General features: G+C 46.3%; 1 protein-coding gene across 1 annotated transcript in view; it reads right to left on the bottom strand.

Annotated features, from left to right (window-relative positions):
• LOC142664836 (uncharacterized) overlaps window positions 1-4,471 on the bottom strand; it is a 46,030-nt gene extending 41,559 nt beyond the window's left edge. Inside the window, exon 1 of the mRNA XM_075844209.1 lies at window positions 4,274-4,471. The gene's annotated coding sequence lies outside the window, so the exon portion shown is untranslated. The remainder of the gene's footprint in view (window positions 1-4,273) is intronic.
• Between the last annotated feature and the right edge of the window lie 15,192 nt (window positions 4,472-19,663).

Raw genomic sequence — 19,663 nt, 5'->3', positions numbered from 1 at the left:
ACCGGCAGCCTCTCTCCTCACATATAACATGTCACCGGCAGCCTCTCTCCTCACATATAACATGTCACCGGCAGCCTCTCTCCTCACATATAACATGTCACCGGCAGCCTCTCTCCTCACATATAACACGTCACCGGCAGCCTCTCTCCTCACATATAACATGTCACCGGCAGCCTCTCTCCTCACATATAACACGTCACCGGCAGCCTCTCTCCTCACATATAACACGTCATCGGCAGCCTCTCTCCTCACATATAACACCTCACCGGCAACCTCTCTCCTCACAAATAACACGTCACCGGCAGCCTCTCTCCTCACAAATAACACGTCACCGGCAGCCTCTCTCCTCACATATAACACGTGTCGTGTCATGTCACCGGCAGCCTCTCTCCTCACATATAACACGTCACCGGCAGCCTCTCTCCTCACATATAACACGTCACCGGCAGCCTCTCTCCTCACATATAACACGTGTCGTGTCGTGTCATGTCACCGGCAGCCTCTCTCCTCACATATAACGCGTCACCGGCAGCCTCTCTCCTCACATATAACATGTCACCGGCAGCCTCTCTCCTCACATATAACATGTCACCGGCAGCCTCTCTCCTCACATATAACACGTCACAGGCAGCCTCTCTCCTCACATATAACACGTCACCGGCAGCCTCTCTCCTCACATATAACACGTCACCGGCAGCCTCTCTCCTCACATATAACATGTCACCGGCAGCCTCTCTCCTCACATATAACACGTCACCCTCTCTCCTCATATATAACACGTCACCGGCAGCCTCTCTCCTCACATATAACACGTCACCGGCAGCCTCTCTCCTCACATATAACACGTCACCGGCAGCCTCTCTCCTCACATATAACATGTCACCGGCAGCCTCTCTCCTCACATATAACACGTCACCCTCTCTCCTCATATATAACACGTCACCGGCAGCCTCTCTCCTCACATATAACACGTCACCGGCAGCCTCTCTCCTCACATATAACATGTCACCGGCAGCCTCTCTCCTCACATATAACACGTCACCCTCTCTCCTCATATATAACACGTCACCGGCAGCCTCTCTCCTCACATATAACACGTCACCCTCTCTCCTCATATATAACACGTCACCGGCAGCCTCTCTCCTCACATATAACACGTCACAGGCAGCCTCTCTCCTCACATATAACACGTCACCGGCAGCCTCTCTCCTCACATATAACACGTCACCGGCAGCCTCTCTCCTCACATATAACACGTCACCGGCAGCCTCTCTCCTCACATATAACACGTCACCGGCAGCCTCTCTCCTCACATATAACACGTCACCGGCAGCCTCTCTCCTCACATATAACACGTCACCGGCAGCCTCTCTCCTCACATATAACACGTCACCGGCAGCCTCTCTCCTCACATATAACACGTCACCGGCAGCCTCTCTCCTCACATATAACACGTCACCGGCAGCCTCTCTCCTCACATATAACACGTCACCGGCAGCCTCTCTCCTCACATATAACACGTCACCGGCAGCCTCTCTCCTCACATATAACACGTCACCGGCAGCCTCTCTCCTCACATATAACACGTCACCGGCAGCCTCTCTCCTCACATATAACACGTCACCGGCAGCCTCTCTCCTCACATATAACACGTCACCGGCAGCCTCTCTCCTCACATATAACACGTCACCGGCAGCCTCTCTCCTCACATATAACACGTCACCGGCAGCCTCTCTCCTCACATATAACACGTCACCGGCAGCCTCTCTCCTCACATATAACACGTCACCGGCAGCCTCTCTCCTCACATATAACACGTCACCGGCAGCCTCTCTCCTCACATATAACACGTCACCGGCAGCCTCTCTCCTCACATATAACATGTCACCGGCAGCCTCTCTCCTCACATATAACATGTCACCGGCAGCCTCTCTCCTCACATAGAACACGTCACCGGCAGCCTCTCCTCACATATAACATGTCACCGGCAGCCTCTCCTCACATATAACACGTCACCGGCAGCCTCTCTCCTCACATATAACACGTCACCGGCAGCCTCTCTCCTCACATATAACACGTCACCGGCAGCCTCTCTCCTCACATATAACACGTCACCGGCAGCCTCTCTCCTCACATATAACACGTCACCGGCAGCCTCTCTCCTCACATATAACACGTCACCGGCAGCCTCTCTCCTCACATATAACATGTCACCGGCAGCCTCTCTCCTCACATATAACATGTCACCGGCAGCCTCTCTCCTCACATAGAACACGTCACCGGCAGCCTCTCCTCACATATAACACGTCACCGGCAGCCTCTCTCCTCACATAGAACACGTCACCGGCAGCCTCTCCTCACATATAACACGTCACCGGCAGCCTCTCTCCTCACATATAACACGTCACCGGCAGCCTCTCTCCTCACATATAACACGTCACCGGCAGCCTCTCTCCTCACATATAACACGTCACCGGCAGCCTCTCTCCTCACATATAACACGTCACCGGCAGCCTCTCTCCTCACATATAACATGTCACCGGCAGCCTCTCTCCTCACATATAACACGTCACCGGCAGCCTCTCTCCTCACATATAACACGTCACCGGCAGCCTCTCTCCTCACATATAACATGTCACCGGCAGCCTCTCTCCTCACATATAACATGTCACCGGCAGCCTCTCTCCTCACATAGAACACGTCACCGGCAGCCTCTCCTCACATATAACATGTCACCGGCAGCCTCTCTCCTCACATATAACATGTCACCGGCAGCCTCTCTCCTCACATATAACATGTCACCGGCAGCCTCTCTCCTCACATATAACATGTCACCGGCAGCCTCTCTCCTCACATATAACATGTCACCGGCAGCCTCTCTCCTCACATATAACATGTCACCGGCAGCCTCTCTCCTCACATATAACATGTCACCGGCAGCCTCTCTCCTCACATATAACACGTCACCGGCAGCCTCTCTCCTCACATATAACACGTCACCGGCAGCCTCTCTCCTCACATATAACACGTCACCGGCAGCCTCTCTCCTCACATATAACACGTCACCGGCAGCCTCTCTCCTCACATATAACGCGTGTCATGTCACCGGCAGCCTCTCTCCTCACATATAACATGTCACCGGCAGCCTCTCTCCTCACATATAACACGTCACCGGCAGCCTCTCTCCTCACATATAACATGTCACCGGCAGCCTCTCTCCTCACATATAACATGTCACCGGCAGCCTCTCTCCTCACATATAACACGTCACCGGCAGCCTCTCTCCTCACATATAACATGTCACCGGCAGCCTCTCTCCTCACATATAACACGTCACCGGCAGCCTCTCTCCTCACATATAACACGTCACCGGCAGCCTCTCTCCTCACATATAACACGTCACCGGCAGCCTCTCTCCTCACATATAACATGTCACCGGCAGCCTCTCTCCTCACATATAACACGTCACCGGCAGCCTCTCTCCTCACATATAACACGTCACCGGCAGCCTCTCTCCTCACATATAACACGTCACCGGCAGCCTCTCTCCTCACATAGAACATGTCACCGGCAGCCTCTCTCCTCACATATAACACGTCACCGGCAGCCTCTCTCCTCACATATAACATGTCACCGGCAGCCTCTCTCCTCACATATAACACGTCACCGGCAGCCTCTCTCCTCACATATAACACGTCACCGGCGGCCTCTCTCCTCACATATAACACGTCACCGGCAGCCTCTCTCCTCACATATAACATGTCACCGGCAGCCTCTCTCCTCACATATAACACGTCACCGGCAGCCTCTCTCCTCACATATAACATGTCACCGGCAGCCTCTCTCCTCACATATAACATGTCACCGGCAGCCTCTCTCCTCACATATAACACGTCACCGGCAGCCTCTCTCCTCACATATAACACGTCACCGGCAGCCTCTCTCCTCACATATAACACGTCACCGGCAGCCTCTCTCCTCACATATAACATGTCACCGGCAGCCTCTCTCCTCACATATAACACGTCACCGGCAGCCTCTCTCCTCACATATAACACGTCACCGGCAGCCTCTCTCCTCACATATAACACGTCACCGGCAGCCTCTCTCCTCACATATAACACGTCACCGGCAGCCTCTCTCCTCACATATAACACGTCACAGGCAGCCTCTCTCCTCACATATAACACGTCACCGGCAGCCTCTCTCCTCACATATAACACGTCACCGGCAGCCTCTCTCCTCACATATAACGCGTGTGACGTCATCTTACCTTACACTGCAGTCACACGCCGCGTCTTCTTCTACTAATAATGTAAGACAGGGGAGAATGCAGCTTACTAGCAGGTAATATATATATATCCTCTGTATACACCGCTGTGAATCATGGGAAATCTTCTACTGACTGATAACAGAGAGAAGAACACAACAGCAGTGACTACCAGTCCTCCACCGACCAGGACCTGCTACGTTTCTGTAATAGGACTATGTCTGAAGGACCTGTGATGACGTCACCATCATGTGATAGAAATCACGTGCCATGAGGGGGTCGGAGCTCAGCTGTACAGACGAGAAGTAGACAATGGGGGAGGCGAAGCTCATCTGTGCGGCAGAGAAATGGTAGATTAAGGACCTGTGATGACGTCTCTGCTGTTATTCCTACCTGAGGGAGCGGAGCTACACTGTGCAGCTTATAGGTGGTGGATGAAGGACCTGTGGTGGTGACGTCATCATCATGTGATTCATTTCTAAAGGGGGCGGAACTCAAGCAATGCAGCAGAGAAGTAGACAAAGGAGCTGTGATGACGTCACTATCATGTGATCAGTACCTGAGGGGGCGGAACTCAATTGAGCAGTAAATAGTGATGATCACGTGATTTGAGGGGCGGGGCTCTTTAACAGTGTAAAGAGGAGATAATGACCTAGAGGATGGGCGGGGCTATTCGAGGGGCGGGGCTATGGCCATGGACATGCTGGGAGTTGTAGTTCTCTCCTCTTATATATCCCTGTAATGTCCTCTGATATTCCATAATAACAGTCTGGACATGCTGGGAGTTGTAGTTCTCTCCTCTTATATATCCCTGTAATGTCCTCTGATATTCCATAATAACAGTCTGGACATGCTGGGAGTTGTAGTCCTCTCCTCTTATATCTCCTCCTTTAATGTCCTCTGATATCACATAATAACAGTCTGGACATGCTGGGAGTTATAGTCCTCTCCTCTTACATCTCCTCCTGTAATGTCCTCTGATATCACATAATAACAGTCTGGACATGCTGGGAGTTGTAGTCCTCTCCTCTTATATCTCCTCCTGTAATGTCCTCTGATATCACATAATAACAGTCTGGACATGCTGGGAGTTGTAGTTCTCTCCTCTTATATCTCTTCCTGTAATGTCTTCTGATATCACATAATAACAGTCTGGACATGCTGGGAGTTGTAGTTCTCTCCTCTTATATCTCCTCCTGTAATGTCCTCTGGTATCACATAATAACAGTCTGGACATGCTGGGAGTTGTAGTTCTCTCCTCTTATATCTCCTCCTGTAATGTCCTCTGATATCACATAATAACAGTCTGGGCATGCTGGGAGTTGTAGTTCTCTCCTCTTATATCTCCTCCTGTAATGTCATCTGATATCACATAATAACAGCCTGGACATGCTGGGAGTTGTAGTTCTCTCTTATACCTCCTCTTGTAATGTCTTCTGATATCACATAATAACAGTCTGGACATGCTGGGAGTTGTGGTTCTCTCCTCTTATATCTCCTACTGTAATGTCCTCTGATATCACATAATAACAGTCTGGTCATGCTGGGAGTTGTAGTTCTCTCCTCTTATATCTCCTCCTGTAATGTCCTCTGATATCACATAATAAGTCTGGACATGCTGGGAGTTGTAGTTCTCTCCTCTTATACCTCCTCCTGTAATGTCCTCTGATATCACATAATAACAGTCTGGACATGCTGGGAGTTGTAGTTCTCTCCTCTTATATCTCCTCCTGTAATGTCCTCTGATATCACATAATAACAGTCTGGACATGCTGGGAGTTGTAGTTCTCTCTTATATCTCCTCCTGTAATGTCCTCTGATATCACATAATAACAGTCTGGACATGCTGGGAGTTGTAGTTCTCTCTTATATCTCCTCCTGTAATGTCCTCTGATATCACATAATAACAGTCTGGACATGCTGGGAGTTGTAGTCCTCTCCTCTTATATCTCCTCCTGTAATGTCCTCTGATATCACATAATAACAGCCTGGACATGCTGGGAGTTGTAGTTCTCTCCTCTTATATCTCCTCCTGTAATGTCCTCTGATATCACATAATAACAGTCTGGACATGCTGGGAGTTGTAGTCCTCTCCTCTTATACCTTCTCCTGTAATGTCCTCTGATATCACATAATAACAGCCTGGACATGCTGGTAGTTGTAGTTCTCTCCTCTTATATCTTCTCCTGTAATGTCCTCTGATATCACATAATAACAGTCTGGGCATGCTGGGAGTTGTAGTTCTCTCCTCTTATATCTCTTCCTGTAATGTCCTCTGATATCACATAATAACAGTCTGGACATGCTGGGAGTTGTAGTTCTCTCCTCTTATATCTCCCCCTGTAATGTCATCTGATATCACATAATAACAGTCTGGACAGGCTGGGAGTTGTAGTCCTCTCCTCTTATATCTCCTCCTGTAATGTCCTCTAATATCACATAATAACAGTCTGGACATGCTGGGAGTTGTAGTTCTCTCTTATACCTCCTCCTGTAATGTCCTCTGATATCACATAACAACAGTCTGGACATGCTGGGAGTTGTAGTCCTCTCCTCTTATATCTCCTCCTGTAATGTCCTCTGATATCACATAATAACAGTCTGGACATGCTGGGAGTTGTAGTCCTCTCCTCTTATATCTCCCCCTGTAATGTCCTCTGATATCACATAATAACAGCCTGGACATGCTGGGAGTTGTAGTTCTCTCCTCTTATACCTCCTCCTGTAATGTCCTCTGATATCACATAATAACAGCCTGGACATGCTGGGAGTTGTAGTTCTCTCCTCTTATATCTCCTCCTGTAATGTCCTGTGATATCACATAATAACAGCCTGGACATGCTGGGGGTTGTAGTTCTCTCCTCTTATATCTCCTCCTGTAATGTCCTCTGATATCACATAATAACAGCCTGGACATGCTGGGAGTTGAAGTTCTCTCTTCTTATATCTCCCTGTAATGTCCTCTGATATCACATAATAACAGTCTGGACATGCTGAGAGTTGTAGTTCTCTCCTCTTATATCTCCTCCTGTAATGTCCTCTGATATCACATAATAACAGTCTGGACATGCTGGAAGTTGTAGTCCTCTCCTCTTATATCTCCTCCTGTAATGCCCTCTGATATCACATAATAACAGTCTGGACATGCTGGGAGTTGTAGTTCTCTCCTCTTATACCTCCTCTTGTAATGTCCTCGGATATCACATAATAACAGTCTGAATATGCTGGGAGTTGTAGTCCTCTCTTATATCTCCCCCTGTAATGTCATCTGATATCACATAATAACAGCCTGGACATGCTGGGAGTTGTAGTTCTCTCCTCTTATATCTCCTCCTGTAATGTCCTCTGATATCACATAATAAAAGTCTGGACATGCTGGGAGTTGTAGTTCTCTCCTCTTGTATCTCCTGTAATGTCCTCTGATATCACATAATAACAGTCTGGACATGCTGGGAGTTGTAGTTCTCTCCTCTTATATCTCCTCCTGTAATGTCCTCTGATATCACATAATAACAGTCTGGACATGCTGGGAGTTGTAGTCCTCTCCTGTTATATCTCCTCCTGTAATGTCCTCTGATATCGCATAATAACAGTCTGGGCATGCTGGGAGTTGTAGTCCTCTCCTCTTATATCTCCTCCTGTAATGTCCTCTGATATCACATAATAACAGTCTGGACATGCTGGGAGTTGTAGTCCTCTCCTCTCTTATATCGCCTCCTGTAATGTCTTTTGATATCACATAATAACAGTCTGGACATGCTGGGAGTTGTAGTTCTCTCCTCTTATATCTCCTCCTGTAATGTCCTCTGATATCACATAATAACAGTCTGGACATGCTGGGAGTTGTAGTTTTCTCCTCTTATATCTCCTCCTGTAATGTCCTCTGATATCACATAATAACAGTCTGGACATGCTGGTAGTTGTAGTTCTCTCTTTTACCTCCTCCTGTAATGTCCTCTGATATCACATAATAACAGTCTGGACATGCTGGGAGTTGTAGTTCTCTCCTCTTATATCTCCTCCTGTAATGTCCTCTGATATCACATAATAACAGCCTGGACATGCTGGGAGTTGTAGTTCTCTCCTCTTATATCTCCTGTAATGTCCTCTGATATCACATAACAACAGTCTGGACATGCTGGGAGTTGTAGTTCTCTCCTCTTATATCTCCTCCTGTAATGTCCTCTGATATCCGATAATAACAGTCTGGACATGCTGGGAGTTGTAGTCCTGTCCTCTTATACCTCCTCCTGTAATGTCCTCTGATATCCGATAATAACAGTCTGGACATGCTGGGAGTTGTAGTCCTGTCCTCTTAGATCTCCCTGTAATGTCTTCTGATATCACATAATAACAGCCTGGAAATGCTGGGAGTTGTAGTTCTCTCCTCTTATACCTCCTCCTGTAATGTCCTGTGATATCACATAATAACAGTCTGGACATGCTGAGAGTTGGAGTTCTCTCCTCTTATATCTCCTCCTGTAATGTCCTCTGATATCACATAATAACAGCCTGGACATGCTGGGAGTTGTAGTTCTCTCCTCTTATATATCCCTGTAATGTCCTCTGATATTCCATAATAACAGTCTGGACATGCTGGTAGTTGTAGTTCTCTCCTCTTATATCTCCTCCTGTAATGTCCTCTGATATCACATAATAACAGTCTGGACATGCTGGGAGTTGTAGTCCTCTCCTCTTATATCTCCTCCTGTAATGTCCTCTGATATCACATAATAACAGTCAGGACATGCTGGGAGTTGTAGTCCTCTTCTCTTATACCTCCTCCTGTAATGTCCTCTGATATCACATAATAACAGTCTGGACATGCTGGGAGTTGTAGTTCTCTCCTCTTATATCTCCTCCTGTAATGTCCTCTGATATCACATAATAATAGTCTGGACATGCTGGGAGTAGTAGTTCTCTCCTCTTATACCTCCTCCTGTAATGTCCTCTGATATCACATAATAACAGTTTGGACATGCTGGGAGTTGTAGTCCTCTCCTCTTATATATCACATAATAACAACCTGGACATGCTGGGAGTTGTAGTTCTCTCCTGTTATATCTCCTCCTGTAATGTCCTCTGATATCACATAATAACAGTTTGGACATGCTGGGAGTTGTAGTCCTCTCCTCTTATATATCACATAATAACAACCTGGACATGCTGGGAGTTGTAGTCCTCTCCTCTTATATATCACATAATAACAGTCTGGACATGCTGGGAGTTGTAGTTCTCTCCTCTTATATCACCTCCTGTAATGTCCTCTGATATCACATAATAACAGCCTGGACATGCTGGGCGTTGTAGTTCTCTCCTCTTATATCTCCTCCTGTAATGTCCTCTGATATCAGATAATAACAGTCTGGACATGCTGGGAGTTGTAGTCTTCTCCTCTTATACCTCCTCCTGTAATGTCCTCTGATATCACATAATAACAGTCTGGACATGCTGGGAGTTGTAGTCCTCTCCTCTTATACCACCTCCTGTAATGTCCTCTGATATCACATAATAACATCCTGGACATGCTGGGAGTTGTAGTTCTCTCCTCTTATACCTCCTCCTGTAATGTCGTCTGATATCACATAATAACATCCTAGACATGCTGGGAGTTGTAGTTCTCTCCTCTTATACCTCCTCCTGTAATGTCCACTGATATCACGTAATAACAGTCTGGACATGCTGGGCGTTGTAGTTCTCTCCTCTTATATCTCCTCCTGTAATGTCCTCTGATATCACATAATAACAGTCTGGACATGTTGGGAGTTGTAGTCCTCTCCTCTTATACCTCCTCCTGTAATGTCCTCTGATATCACATAATAACAGTCTGGACATGCTGAGAGTTGTAGTTCTCTCCTCTTATACCTCCTCCTGTAATGTCCTCTGATATCACATAATAACAGTCTGGACATGCTGGGAGTTGTAGTTCTCTCCTCTTATACCTCCTCCTGTAATGTCCTCTGATATCACATAATAACAGTCTGGACATGCTGGGAGTTGTAGTTCTCTCCTCTTATATCTCCTCCTGTAATGTCCTCTGATATCACATAATAACAGTCTGGACATGCTGGGAGTTGTAGTTCTCTCCTCTTATATCTCCTCCTGTAATGTCCTCTGATATCACATAATAACAGTCTGGACATGCTGGGAGTTGTAGTTCTCTCCTCTTATATCTTCTACTGTAATGTCCTCTGATATCACATAATAACAGTCTGGACATGCTGGGAGTTGTAGTCCTCTCCTCTTATATCTCCTCCTGTAATGTCCTCTGATATCACATAATAACAGCCTGGACATGCTGGGAGTTGTAGTCCTCTCCTCTTATATCTCCTCCTGTAATGTCCTCTGATATCCCATAATAACAGCCTGGACATGCTGGGAGTTGTAGTCCTCTCCTCTTATACCTCCTCCTGTAATGTCCTCCTATATCACATAATAACAGTCTGGACATGCTGGGAGTTGTAGTTCTCTCCTCTTATACCACCTCCTGTAATGTCCTCTGATATCACATCCTGGACATGCTGGGAGTTGTAGTTCTCTATTCTTATACCTCCTCCTGTAATGTCCTCTGGTATCACATAATAACAGTCTGGACATACTGGGAGTTGTAGTTCTCTCCTCTTATATCTCCCTGTAATGTCCTCTGATATCACATAATAACAGTCTGGACATGCTGGGAGTTGTAGTCCTCTCCTCTTATATCTCCTCCTGTAATGTCCTCTGATATCACATAATAACAGTCTGGACATGCTGGGTGTTGTAGTCCTCTGCTCTTATATCTCCCTGTAATGTCCTCTGATATCACATAATAACTGTCTCGACATGCTGGGAGTTGTAGTTCTCTCCCATTATATCTCCTCCTGTAATGTCCTCTGATATCACATAATAACAGTCTGGACATGCTGGGAGTTGTAGTTCTCTCTTATATATCCTCCTGTAATGTCCTCTGATATCACATAATAACAGTCTGGACATGCTGGGAGTTGTAGTCGTCTCCTCTTATACCTCCTTCTGTAATGTCCTCTGATATCCCATAATAACAGTCTGGACATGCTGGGAGTTGTAGTCCTCTCCTCTTATATCTCCTCCCTGTAATGTTCTCTGATATCACATAATAACAGCCTGGACATGCTGGGAGTTGTAGTCCTCTCCTCTTATATCTCCTCCCTGTAATGTCCTCTGGTATCACATAATAACAGCCTGGACATGCTGGGAGTTGTAGTTCTCTCCTCTTATACCTCCTCCTGTAATGTCCTCTGATATCCCATAATAACAGTCTGGTCATGCTGGGAGTTGTAGTCCTCTCCTCTTATACCTCCTCCTGTAATGTCCTCTGATATCCCATAATAACAGTCTGGTCATGCTGGGAGTTGTAGTCCTCTCCTCTTATACCTCCTCCTGTAATGTCCTCTGATATCACATAATAACAGTCTGGACATGCTGGGAGTTGTAGTCCTCTCCTCTTATTTATCATCCTGTAATGTCCTCTGATATCACATAATAACAGCCTGGACATGCTGGGAGTTGTAGTTCTCTCCTCTTATATCTTCTACTGTAATGTCCTCTGATATCACATAATAACAGTCTGGACATGCTGGGAGTTGTAGTCCTCTCCTCTTATATCTCCTCCTGTAATGTCCTCTGATATCACATAATAACAGCCTGGACATGCTGGGAGTTGTAGTCCTCTCCTCTTATATCTCCTCCTGTAATGTCCTCTGATATCCCATAATAACAGCCTGGACATGCTGGGAGTTGTAGTCCTCTCCTCTTATACCTCCTCCTGTAATGTCCTCCTATATCACATAATAACAGTCTGGACATGCTGGGAGTTGTAGTTCTCTCCTCTTATACCACCTCCTGTAATGTCCTCTGATATCACATCCTGGACATGCTGGGAGTTGTAGTTCTCTCCTCTTATACCTCCTCCTGTAATGTCCTCTGGTATCACATAATAACAGTCTGGACATACTGGGAGTTGTAGTTCTCTCCTCTTATATCTCCCTGTAATGTCCTCTGATATCACATAATAACAGTCTGGACATGCTGGGAGTTGTAGTCCTCTCCTCTTATATCTCCTCCTGTAATGTCCTCTGATATCACATAATAACAGTCTGGACATGCTGGGAGTTGTAGTCCTCTGCTCTTATATCTCCCTGTAATGTCCTCTGATATCACATAATAACTGTCTCGACATGCTGGGAGTTGTAGTTCTCTCCTCTTATATCTCCTCCTGTAATGTCCTCTGATATCACATAATAACAGTCTGGACATGCTGGGAGTTGTAGTCGTCTCCTCTTATACCTCCTTCTGTAATGTCCTCTGATATCCCATAATAACAGTCTGGACACGCTGGGAGTTGTAGTCCTCTCCTCTTATATCTCCTCCCTGTAATGTCCTCTGATATCACATAATAACAGCCTGGACATGCTGGGAGTTGTAGTCCTCTCCTCTTATATCTCCTCCCTGTAATGTCCTCTGATATCACATAATAACAGCCTGGACATGCTGGGAGTTGTAGTTCTCTCCTCTTATACCTCCTCCTGTAATGTCCTCTGATATCCCATAATAACAGTCTGGTCATGCTGGGAGTTGTAGTCCTCTCCTCTTATACCTCCTCCTGTAATGTCCTCTGATATCACATAATAACAGTCTGGACATGCTGGGAGTTGTAGTTCTCTCCTCTTATACCTCCTACTGTAATGTCCTCGGATATCACATAATAACAGTCTGGACATGCTGGGAGTTGTAGTTCTCTCTTCTTATACCTCCTCCCTGTAATGTCCTCTGATATCACATAATAACAGTCTGGACATGCTGGGAGTTGTAGTCCTCTCCTCTTATATCTCCTCCTGTAATGTCCTCTGATATCACATAATAACAGTCTGGACATGCTAGGAGTTGTAGTCCTCTCCTCTTATATATCATCCTGTAATGTCCTCTGATATCACATAATAACAGTCTGGACATGCTGGGAGTTGTAGTTCTCTCCTCTTATACCACCTCCTGTAATGTCCTCTGATATCACATAATAACAGTCTGGGCATGCTGGGAGTTGTAGTTCTCTCCTCTTATACCTCCTCCTGTAATGTCCTCTGATATCACATATTAACATCCTGGACATGCTGGGAGTTGTAGTTCTCTCTTATATCTCCTCCTGTAATGTCCTCTGATATCACATAATAACAGTCTGGACATGCTGGGAGTTGTAGTCCTCTCCTCTTATATCTCCTCCCTGTAATGTCCTCTGATATCACATAATAACAATCTGGACATGCTGGGAGTTGTAGTTCTATCTTATATCTCCTCCTGTAATGTCCTCTGATATCACATAATAGTCTGGACATGCTGGGAGTTGTAGTCCTCTCCTCTTATATCTCCTCCTGTAATGTCCTCTGATATCCCATAATAACCGTCTGGACATGCTGGGAGTTGTAGTCCTCTCCTCTTATATCTCCTCCTGTAATGTCCTCTGATATCACATAATAACAGTCTGAGCATGCTGGGAGTTGTAGTTCTCTCCTCTTATATCTCCTCCTGTAATGTCCTCTGATATCACATAATAACAGTCTGGACATGCTGGGAGTTGTAGTTCTCTCCTCTTATATCTCCCCCTGTAATGTCCTCTGATATCACATAATAACAGTCTGGACATGCTGGGAGTTGTAGTTCTCTCCTCTTATATCTCTTCCTGTAATGTCCTCTGATATCACATAATAACAGTCTGGACATGCTGGGAGTTGTAGTACTCTCCTCTTATATCTCCTCCTGTAATGTCTTCTGATATCCGATAATAACAGTCTGGACATGCTGGGAGTTGTAGTCCTGTCCTCTTATATCTCCTTCCTGTAATGTCCTCTGATATCACATAATAACAGTCTGGACATGCTGGGAGTTGTAGTTCTCTCCTCTTATATCTCCTCCTGTAATGTCCTCTGATATCCCATAACAGTCTGGACATGCTGGGAGTTGTAGTTCTCTCCTCTTATACCTCCTTCCTGTAATGTCCTCTGATATCACATAATAACAGTCTGGACATGCTGGGAGTTGTAGTCCTCTCCTCTTATATCTCCTCCTGTAATGTCCTCTGATATCACATAATAACAGTCTGGACATGCTAGGAGTTGTAGTCCTCTCCTCTTATATATCATCCTGTAAAGTCCTCTGATATCACATAATAACAGTCTGGACATGCTGGAAGTTGTAGTTCTCTCCTCTTATATCTCCTCCCTGTAATGTCCTCTGATATCACATAATAACAGCCTGGACATGCTGGGAGTTGTAGTCCTCTCCTCTTATATCTCCTCCCTGTAATGTCCTCTGATATCACATAATAACAGCCTGGACATGCTGGGAGTTGTAGTTCTCTCCTCTTATACCTCCTCCTGTAATGTCCTCTGATATCCCATAATAACAGTCTGGTCATGCTGGGAGTTGTAGTCCTCTCCTCTTATACCTCCTCCTGTAATGTCCTCTGATATCACATAATAACAGTCTGGACATGCTGGGAGTTGTAGTTCTCTCCTCTTATACCTCCTACTGTAATGTCCTCTGATATCACATAATAACAATCTGGACATGCTGGGAGTTGTAGTTCTCTCTTCTTATACCTCCTCCCTGTAATGTCCTCTGATATCACATAATAACAGTCTGGACATGCTGGGAGTTGTAGTCCTCTCCTCTTATATCTCCTCCTGTAATGTCCTCTGATATCACATAATAACAGTCTGGACATGCTAGGAGTTGTAGTCCTCTCCTCTTATATATCATCCTGTAATGTCCTCTGATATCACATAATAACAGTCTGGACATGCTGGGAGTTGTAGTTCTCTCCTCTTATACCACCTCCTGTAATGTCCTCTGATATCACATAATCACAGTCTGGACATGCTGGGAGTTGTAGTTCTCTCCTCTTATATCTCCTCCTGTAATGTCCTCTGATATCACATAATAACATCCTGGACATGCTGGGAGTTGTAGTTCTCTCCTCTTATACCTCCTCCTGTAATGTCCTCTGATATCACATATTAACATCCTGGACATGCTGGGAGTTGTAGTTCTCTCTTATATCTCCTCCTGTAATGTCCTCTGATATCACATAATAACAGTCTGGACATGCTGGGAGTTGTAGTTCTCTCCTCTTATATCTCCTCCTGTAATGTCCTCTGATATCACATAATAACAGTCTGAGCATGCTGGGAGTTGTAGTTCTCTCCTCTTATATCTCCTCCTGTAATGTCCTCTGATATCACATAATAACAGTCTGGACATGCTGGGAGTTGTAGTTCTCTCCTCTTATACCTCCTCCTGTAATGTCCTCTGATATCACATAATAACAGTCTGGACATGCTGGGAGTTGTAGTTCTCTCCTCTTATATCTCTTCCTGTAATGTCCTCTGATATCACATAATAACAGTCTGGACATGCTGGGAGTTGTAGTACTCTCCTCTTATATCTCCTCCTGTAATGTCTTCTGATATCCGATAATAACAGTCTGGACATGCTGGGAGTTGTAGTCCTGTCCTCTTATATCTCCCTGTAATGTCTTCTGATATCACATAATAACAGCCTGGAAATGCTGGTAGTTTTAGTTCTCTCCTCTTATACCTCCTCCTGTGTAATGTCCTCTGATATCACATAATAACAGTCTGGACATGCTGAGAGTTGTAGTTCTCTCCTCTTATATCTCCTCCTGTAATGTCCTCTGATATTCCATAATAACAGTCTGGACATGCTGGTAGTTGTAGTCATCTCCTCTTATATATCACATAATAACAACCTGGACATGCTGGGAGTTGTAGTTCTCTCCTGTTATATCTCCTCCTGTAATGTCCTCTGATATCACATAATAACAATTTGGACATGCTGGGAGTTGTAGTCCTCTCCTCTTATATATCACATAATAACAACCTGGACATACTGGGAGTTGTAGTTCTCTCCTCTTATATCTCCTCCTGTATTGTCCTCTGATATCACATAATAACAGTCTGGACATGCTGGGAGTTGTAGTTCTTTCCTCTTATATCTCCTCCTGTATTGTAGTCTGATATAACATAATAACAGTCTGGACATGCTGGGAGTTGTAGTCCTCTCCTCTTATACCTCCTCCTGTAATGTCCTCTGATATCACATAATAACAGTCTGGACATGCTGGGAGTTGTAGTCCTCTCCTCTTATATCTCCTCCTGTAATGTCCTCTGATATCACATAATAACAGTCCGGACATGCTGGGAGTTGTAGTTCTCTCCTCTTATACCTCCTCCTGTAATGTCCTCTAATATCACATAATAACAGTCTGGGCATGCTGGGAGTTGTAGTCCTCTCCTCTTATACCTCCTTCTGTAATGTCCTCAAATATTACATAATAACAGTCTGGACATGCTGGGAGTTGTAGTTCTCCCCTCTTATATGTCCTCCTGTAATGTCCTCTGATATCACATAATAACAGTCTGGACATGCTGGGAGTTGTAGTCCTCTCTTCTTATACCTCCTCCTGTAATGTCCTCTGATATCACATAGTAACAGTCTGGACATGCTGGGAGTTGTAGTCCTCTCCTCTTATATCTCCTCCTGGGGGCTGTGTGACATTACCTACAGGGGCTGTGTGACATTACCTACAGGGGGCTGTGTGGCACTACCTACAGGGGGCTGTATGACATTATCTACAGGGGGCTGTGTGGCACTACCTACAGGGGACTGTGTGGAATTACCTACAGGGGGCTGTGTGACATTATCTACAGGGAGCTGTGTGACATTATCTACAGGGGGCTGTGTGACATTATCTACAGGGGGCTGTGTGACATTATCTACAGGGGGCTGTGTGACATTATCTACAGGGGGCTGTGTGGCATTACCTACAGGGGACTGTGTGACATTATCTACAGGGGGCTGTGTGGTATTGGCTACAGGGGGCTGTGTGGCATTATCTACAGGGGGCTGTGTGCCATTATCTACAGGGGGCTGTGTGACATTACCTACAGGGGGCTGTGTGACATTATCTACAGGGGGCTGTGTGACATTACCTACAGGGGGCTGTGTGATATTATCTACAGGGGGCTGTGTGACATTATCTACAGGGGGCTGTGTGACATTACCTACAGGGGGCTGTGTGACATTATCTACAGGGGGCTGTGTGACATTATCTACAGGGGGATGTGTGACATTATCTACAGGGGGCTGTGTGACATTACATACAGGGGGCTGTGTGACATTATCTACAGGGGGCTGTGTGACATTACCTACAGGGGGCTGTGTGACATTATCTACAGGGGGCTGTGTGACATTATCTACAGGGGGCTGTGTGACATTACATACAGAGGGCTGTGTGACATTATCTACAGGGGGCTGTGTGACATTATCTACAGGGGGCTGTGTGACATTACCTACAGGGGGCTGTGTGACATTATCTACAGGGGGCTGTGTGACATTATCTACAGGGGGCTGTGTGACATTACCTACAGGGGGCTGTGTGACATTATCTACAGGGGGCTGTGTGACATTATCTACAGGGGGCTGTGTGACATTATCTACAGGGGGCTGTGTGACATTACATACAGGGGGCTGTGTGACATTATCTACAGGGGGCTGTGTGACATTATATACAGGGGGCTGTGTGACATTATCTACAGGGGGCTGTGTGGCATTACCTACAGGGGGCTGTGTGACATTATCTACAGGGGGGCTGTGTGACATTATATACAGGGGGCTGTGTGACATTATCTACAGGGGGCTGTGTGACATTATATACAGGGGGCTGTGTGGCATTACCTACAGGGGGCTGTGTGACATTATCTACAGGGGGCTGTGTGGCATTACCCACAGGGGGCTGTGTGACATTATCTACAGGGGGCTGTGTCGCATTATTTACAGAGGCTGTGTGACATTATCTACAGGAGGCTGTGTGACATTATCTACAGGGGGCTGTGTGACATTATCTACAGGGGTCTGTGTGACATTATCTACAGGGAGCTGTGTGACATCATATACAGGGGGCTGTCTGGCATTAACTACAGGGGGGCTGTGTGGCATTACCTACAGGGGGCTGTGTGACATTATCTACAGGGGGCTGTGTGACATTATCTACAGGGAGCTGTGTGACATTATCTACAGGGGGGCTGTGTGGCATTATCTACAGGGGGGCTGTGTGGCATTACCTACAGGGGGCTGTGTGGCATTACCTACAGGGGGCTGTGTAGCATTACCTACAGGGTGCAGTGTGACATTATCTACACGGGGCTGTGTGGCATTATCTACAGGGGGCTGTGTGGCATTATCTACAGGGGGCTGTGTGACATTACCTACAGGGGGCTGTGTGACATTATCTACAGGGGGCTGTGTGGCATTACCAACAGGGGGCTGTGTGGCATTACCAACAGGGGGCTGTGTGACATCATATACAGGGGGCTGTGTGGCACTAACTACAGTGGGATGTGTAGCATTATCTACAGGGGACTGTGTGACATTACCTACAGGGGGCTGTGTGACATTATCTACAGGGGGCTGTGTGGCATTATCTACAGGGGGCTGTGTGGCATTATCTACAGGGGGCTGTGTGGCATTACCTACAGGGGGCTGTGTGACATTATCTACAGGGGGTTGTGTGACATTATCTACAGGGGGCTGTGTGGCATTATCTACAGGGGGCTGTGTGACATTACCTACAGGGGGCTGTGTGGCATTACCTACAGGGGGCAGTGTGGCATTACCTACAGGGGGCTGTGTGGCATTACCTACAGGGGACTGTGTGGCATTATCTACAGGGGACTGTGTGACACTACCTACAGGGGGCTGTGTGGCACTAACTACAGTGGGATGTGTGGCATTATCTACAGGGGGCTGTGTGACATTACCTACAGGGGGCTGTGTGCCGTTACCTACAGGGGGCTGTGTGACATTATCTACAAGGGGCTGTGTGACATTATCTACAGGGTGCTGTGTGACATTATCTACAGGGGGCTGTGTGACATTATATACAGGGGGCTGTGTGACATTATCTACAGGGGCTGTGTGGCATTATATACAGGGGGCTGTGTGGCATTATATACAAGGGGCTGTGTGACATTACCTACAGGGGGCTATGTGGCATTACGAACAGGGGGCTATGTGGCATTATATACAGGGGGCTGTGTGGCATTATCTACAGGGGGCTGTGTGGCATTATCTACAGGGGCTGTGTGACATTATCTACAGGGGGCTGTGTGACATTACCTACAGGGGGCTGTGTGGCATTACCTACAGGGGGCTGTGTGACATTATCTACACGGGGCTGTGTGGCATTATCTACAGGGGGCTGTGTGACATTACCTACAGGGGGCTGTGTGACATTATCTACAGGGGGCTGTGTGGCATTACCAACAGGGGGCTGTGTGGCATTACCAACAGGGGGCTGTGTGA

The sequence above is a fragment of the Rhinoderma darwinii genome, chromosome 1 (assembly GCF_050947455.1).
Source record: "Rhinoderma darwinii isolate aRhiDar2 chromosome 1, aRhiDar2.hap1, whole genome shotgun sequence".
Classification (NCBI taxonomy): Eukaryota; Metazoa; Chordata; class Amphibia; order Anura; family Rhinodermatidae; genus Rhinoderma; species Rhinoderma darwinii.
The sequence above is the reverse complement of the archived record's forward strand: the minus strand, read 5'-3'. Positions and strand labels throughout refer to the sequence as shown.